This window comes from Cucurbita moschata, unplaced genomic scaffold (genome assembly GCF_002738365.1).
Source record: "Cucurbita moschata cultivar Rifu unplaced genomic scaffold, Cmos_1.0 Cmo_Scf00056, whole genome shotgun sequence".
In the NCBI taxonomy this organism is placed as follows: Eukaryota; Viridiplantae; Streptophyta; class Magnoliopsida; order Cucurbitales; family Cucurbitaceae; genus Cucurbita; species Cucurbita moschata.
The window spans coordinates 286076-291718 of NW_019268572.1; the positions used below are offsets into that span (position 1 = coordinate 286076).

General features: G+C 30.8%; 1 long non-coding RNA gene across 1 annotated transcript; it reads left to right on the plus strand.

Annotated features, from left to right (window-relative positions):
* Window positions 1-1796: 1796 nt before the first annotated feature.
* LOC111436602 lies at window positions 1797-2223 on the plus strand. Its single transcript, XR_002709281.1, has 2 exons — window positions 1797-1885; window positions 1961-2223. It is a non-coding gene; the product is annotated as an uncharacterized LOC111436602 (long non-coding RNA).
* Window positions 2224-5643: the final 3420 nt, after the last annotated feature.

The window sequence follows — 5643 nt, forward strand, 5'->3', positions numbered from 1 at the left end:
TTTTTTTTTTTTTTTTTTCGTCATTTGAAGGTCAATAGTAGTCCTATGTTTAATCTTCATTTTATTTTATTAAGTAATATTAATTTGGTTACAATTATTTAGTTCCAAATTAGAGATTAAATGAAAAGAATTTTCTATGAGTTTTAGGAAATCACAACCAATTATATTTTAGATCTCCTGTTGCAATGATTTAGGTTGTCAATAATTTTATATGACTTATAGAAAAAGAATATAACCAAATGAATCGATTAAATTAAAAACTAAGAACATAATTGTCAACTAAATCAGAAGGAAGACAAAGGAAATAAGAAAAAAACCAAATAGAGATGGAAATTGAGAATACTGTTAACTGTTGCAATGATTTAGTCTTTTGTTGTGTCGTTTTAAAGATGTTTTCGAAACACGTAAGTCCATGACTGTGTTTTAAGATAAAGGCTATGTTTTAAGGAATTTTAATGAAGTGTTCCACATTCAATATTTATGGTGCGTATACAATAGCGACCTTAAATTAAGTAGAAAATTTCGGATGGTACCTCGATTCATTCATTTACTCATTTACTCAGATGTCACAATCTTTAATAGTTGTAATTTATATAACGATGCATACGACTCTGGTCGAGGTAGTTAAGGTCATTCCATGAAAAGATTAGTTAATTCCACAGGGGTTTGAAGCTACCATAGTTGGCCTACTTTTCAAGGAAGATATAAAAGTTATAGAGTCACCATATTTGTTAAACAAAATGTGTATATAAATACAGACTCTACAATGGCAAATGAGCAAACCAACTCTACATTCAAACACATAAATTTAGTATATTATAACACTGATATTTTAGGAGATGGCGAACTTCTCTTGCTCCCTCTTTGTTCTTGTCCTAGTTCACTCAAGTACGTATGGTTGTTTAGATGTCTTTAAGTTTTGTGTTGTAAGCCTGGATGGGTATTAAAGCATGTATAACTTTAAAAATTTGTGCAACTGGTTGGATGGTGCCTCTAGCAACCCACACAAAACAATGTGATGTGAAGATGTTCGAATATGCATGCGACACCACTGGATGTCACCAAAAATGCCTAGAGGTTTACCCAAATTCAACATCTCAATGTGTTGAAACTCCTAAATTTCCCACCAACTTTGCTTGCCATTGTTTCTTCCCTTGTGAACAAAATTGAGTTTTGATGTGATGCTCTTCTTTTCCTTGTACTAATCCACATATTGTAATGCCCTAAAAGTTCACACGTTTCCTAAATAAAATTGTTGGTGACTTTCCTGTTATTCAATTTGTCATTATGGTTGCTAGTAAACAGTGTGTATAAAATAAGATGAAAACCAACTACCCTAACACTGGCTCCATGGTCTTCATGCGTCACTTCCGTTATCCGTAGAAGGATGTCTTGCTTTTATCTGAAATGTAGACATATCACATGACTTGAGTACTTTAAGAAATACTTAGTGAGTGACTTCACTATTAGAGTCGTGAAATACAAATATATGCAACATATTTATTAATTAAAAAAAGTTATTATATTATTATTATTAAATAACTTTTTTATTGAACGAATTCACATCGTTATCCATATAATAAATATATAAAATAGCTGTTAATATAATAAATAATGATATTGACATAATAACCTTAATGACTCTCCGTCCAAGATAGAAAAAAAGTTGTAACTTATCATAATTGGCTACTTTCCAAATAAAAGACAAATTAACTTAATGGGTTGCTTTATTTGAAACCAAATATTTTTATATAAATCTTAGATTAAAAATGAAAGTATCCTACACCTTTCAATCGCAGATCAATTTCAGTGTATCATTGCTTTTTATACGAAATGACAAAGTTTTCTTGCTCCCTATTTTTTATTGGTTTCCTCCTTTTCTCAGGTTTGTTTTTTAGATTTAGAAACATCTTATGAACTTTCAAGAATTCCATTTTAATAACTATTTGATTTTTGACAGCTGCATGCATGTTGTCGGTCAATGCAATACAATGTGAAGAGAAGTTGTACGAAGGATGCGTACCTAAAGACTGTAGCGAGAGATGTTTACAAAAGTTTCCCAAATCAACATCTGAATGTGTTCCAATTGGACAAATCCCATTTAACTATATTTGCTATTGTTTCCATGATTGCTAGAAGATGATTAATTCTCGTTTTTATCACGGTCTCTATTAAATAAAACAGTTGAATGTCTCTATGAATTCAACCCATCCCTTGTAACTATTTTATTTTTGCTTTTGTTGTTGCTTCCATGATCACTAGAAAGTGATCAATTCTGGTTTTTGCCCGTCTCCATTAAATAAAATGGTTTGATGCCTCTATGGATACAACTTTTTTAAGCATAATTCTCCATTTCATTCCTTCTCACCTATCTTAATTTGAAAAGCTAACTTGACCTACTAATATAATGTGTGATAATAAAATAAATCCAGCTACATTTAGAAAAGTTGCAAGTAGAGAAAGTGAATATGTATATTCGGTCACGATGTTTTTTAACGATTAAACTACTAATTTCGATATAATTTAATTTATAAGCTACCAAATCGTCGTCTTACAAGATTGACGTTTCATAACTTGTAACATCATCAGTAAAATATTAGATGAAATATAGTATTTTTGTTAGAAAGGAATATTATTATGAAATACAATATGTAATGTATGGTTGCTATAGTAAATAATTGACAATTTGATTCAACTCTTTCTCATCGATCTTTATCCTTAATCATAAATGAAATTATTTGTGGATAGGTTGGCGGATTCAATCGTATATTAACATAAATTAGTTATTAATAGAAATACATATTTTTTTATTTACAAAAATAATCGGAGGGAATATAATTTGAGAGTTCTCGAAACGATGGCAAGGTCATTTGTAATTAAATTTGCGGCATAATAATACATTTTTTTTTAATTTAAAAGAACTTTTGATTTAAATAAGACTAGCACTCAAACAAAAAAAATAAAATTAAATAAGTCTTTTTTATTTTTTTTAATGGATATGGAGGCTCAAAAACTCTCTTCTTTATTTTTACTAAATTATAAAAAAAAAATTATTTTATTATTAATAGCTATTTTAAATTATTAAATCACTTTTATTATTATTATTATTATTTATTTTTGTAGGAAAAGAATTCATATACATATATATAGATCTAGTAGATAAGTAGTGAATGTAAATTTAATCTTTTGGTGGATAATATATGTCTTAATAGTTAAACTATATTTAGGTAAAAAAGGGATGGTTCTACCTGTTACAATTCTTACCCCTATTTTATGGTTAAATTTTATTAAATATCTATTTTGCCCTTTTGCTGTATTGATGTCTATTTTGCCCTTATCTATTTTTTCCTTATACAAAATTAGAATCAACCACATATAAAGGCTAAAATTAATTTAGCTCTGAGTTAAATATCTATGATAAAGATTTGTAACCTTTTTCTAACTTCCCACCCTTTTCTCACCGCAATAAATTAAGAAATTAAAAATAATAAATAAAATTTTCTAACACATTATAAACCAAGAATGATAAGTCACTTTGGCAACTAACTTCCCACCCTTCCCACTCCTATAACAACTTCATCCGCTACTTCAACCGAGCAAATATTCACTTCCGAAGCTTCAAATGGTCATTCCTAAATCGAATCAACTTGTAACACATGAAATAATGGTTGAACCGAGCCTATCCAATTTTGTAAATGAACAATGAATGTTTGTTGAATCTTCATGGTCTTAGATCGTGTAATAGGTCCAATTGAAATGTTTGGAACACCGTGATCCTTTTCATCTTTCCCCTCTTCAAAAGGATTCATCAACTAATCAGTTAAATCATCACCTACATCAGAAGGACTCTAGTCAGAAACATTAGAAGTAGAATGTACTGAAAATTCTCAAGAAAGATCAATTTTACCGGCATTGTTATTAATTATTTCAAGAACTTAATAAATGTCATCCCCTCTTGGATGTAACTTTGTTTTCCTTAGGGATGGGAATCGCTCCTTGCGAAAATGTATCCAAACCCAGTCACTGGATTGAAAAATGATTTCGTTTCGTCTTGTGTTAATTCTTAAAGCAACTTTGAAATTTTGTTTCACATTTATCTCCACCTCTTTTTGTAATATTTTGATCAAATCTGTCTTACTTGTGGTTGCTTCACTCGCAAAAATATTAGAATGAATTAGAAGCAAATCAAGAGGCGTAAGGGAATTAAATCCATAAACAACTTCAAAAGGAAAACAATGAGTGGTACTATAAGACTTAATGGCAAACATTCATTACAAGACTTAATATTCTTAGAAATAATAGCCCTAAACAATGTTTCTAATATTCTATTAACCACGTTTTCCCATCAGTCTGATGATGATATGTAGTTGAAAACAACTTGGTACAGAATTTACCCCATCTTTACCATTTTTAGTGTGCACCAAAAGAAGAACAAAATCTATAAATATATTAGTCTAAAGTTCATTAGATACATTCAAAGGAGTATACCATCCATTTGGTTGTGATTTAGATTCAGCTTCTTTGCATTTAAAATATTGGCTACAAAACTTATGAACATTATGCTTCATCTTCGGCCAAAAGAAGTGTTCATGCAACATCTTATAAGTTTTATTAATCTCAAAATGTCCCAATAAGCTGTCACCATGTGCTTCTTTTTACCTGCAAGTCTCTTATAGAGCATTTAGTAATACAAATCTTACTTTTCTTAAATAAAAATTCATGAAACATATAATAATCATCCCGAGCTCTTTTCACAAGATAATATGCATCATCTTTATATAATTCTTTAATATACTCAAATACAAGAATTTTTGGACTATGAGAAGTAAAGAGATTAACTTTCTAGATAATATATCAGCTACCATATTATCTTTACCTTGCTTATATTTGATAACATACAACAATATTTCGATAAACTTCACCCACTTTGAATGCCTATGATTTAGTTTGCTATGACATTTAAGATACTTCAAACATACGACAATATTTCAATAAACTTCACCCACTTTGTATTGTCACACTTGCAATGTGCGGACTAAAGCAAACAATTCTTTACCATAGGTAGAATAGTTCAATGTTGTCCCATTTAGTTTTTCACTTAAATATATTAAAGATTTTCCATCTTGCATCAAAATAGCATCTATTCCCAAACCACTTGCATCACACTTAATTTCAAAAGTTTTATCAAAGTTATGCAAGAGAAGTAATGGTGCACTAGTTAATTTCTTCTTAAGCTCATTGAATGCATTCTCTTGCATATCCCCAATTTAAAAACAACATTCTATTTCGCTAAATCATTCAAGGGTGCAGCTACTCCGGCCCCGTTGGTCTCCATATTCAGAGCCGGTAACCGCCGGTAGGTTGCGGTAGTGGGTCTTCGTCTCCGGTGTGGGTATCATACTTCAGCGGAATTAATCGCCGTCGTCGTGGGTCTCCCGATTTGGAGGCCGAGAACACCGTGACTGGTTTTCCGCATCTCCGCCGAGGGCATTTCTTACGGGTGACTTGGAACAGCCATTGGCTGGTGGCTGATGCTCTCAGTGTTGAAGACGGTTCGAAAATGATCATAGATTTATAACTAAAGAATACATTTTCATTAACATGACTTCTTGTGGGCGCTTGAAGCAAACCCATGATGTTATG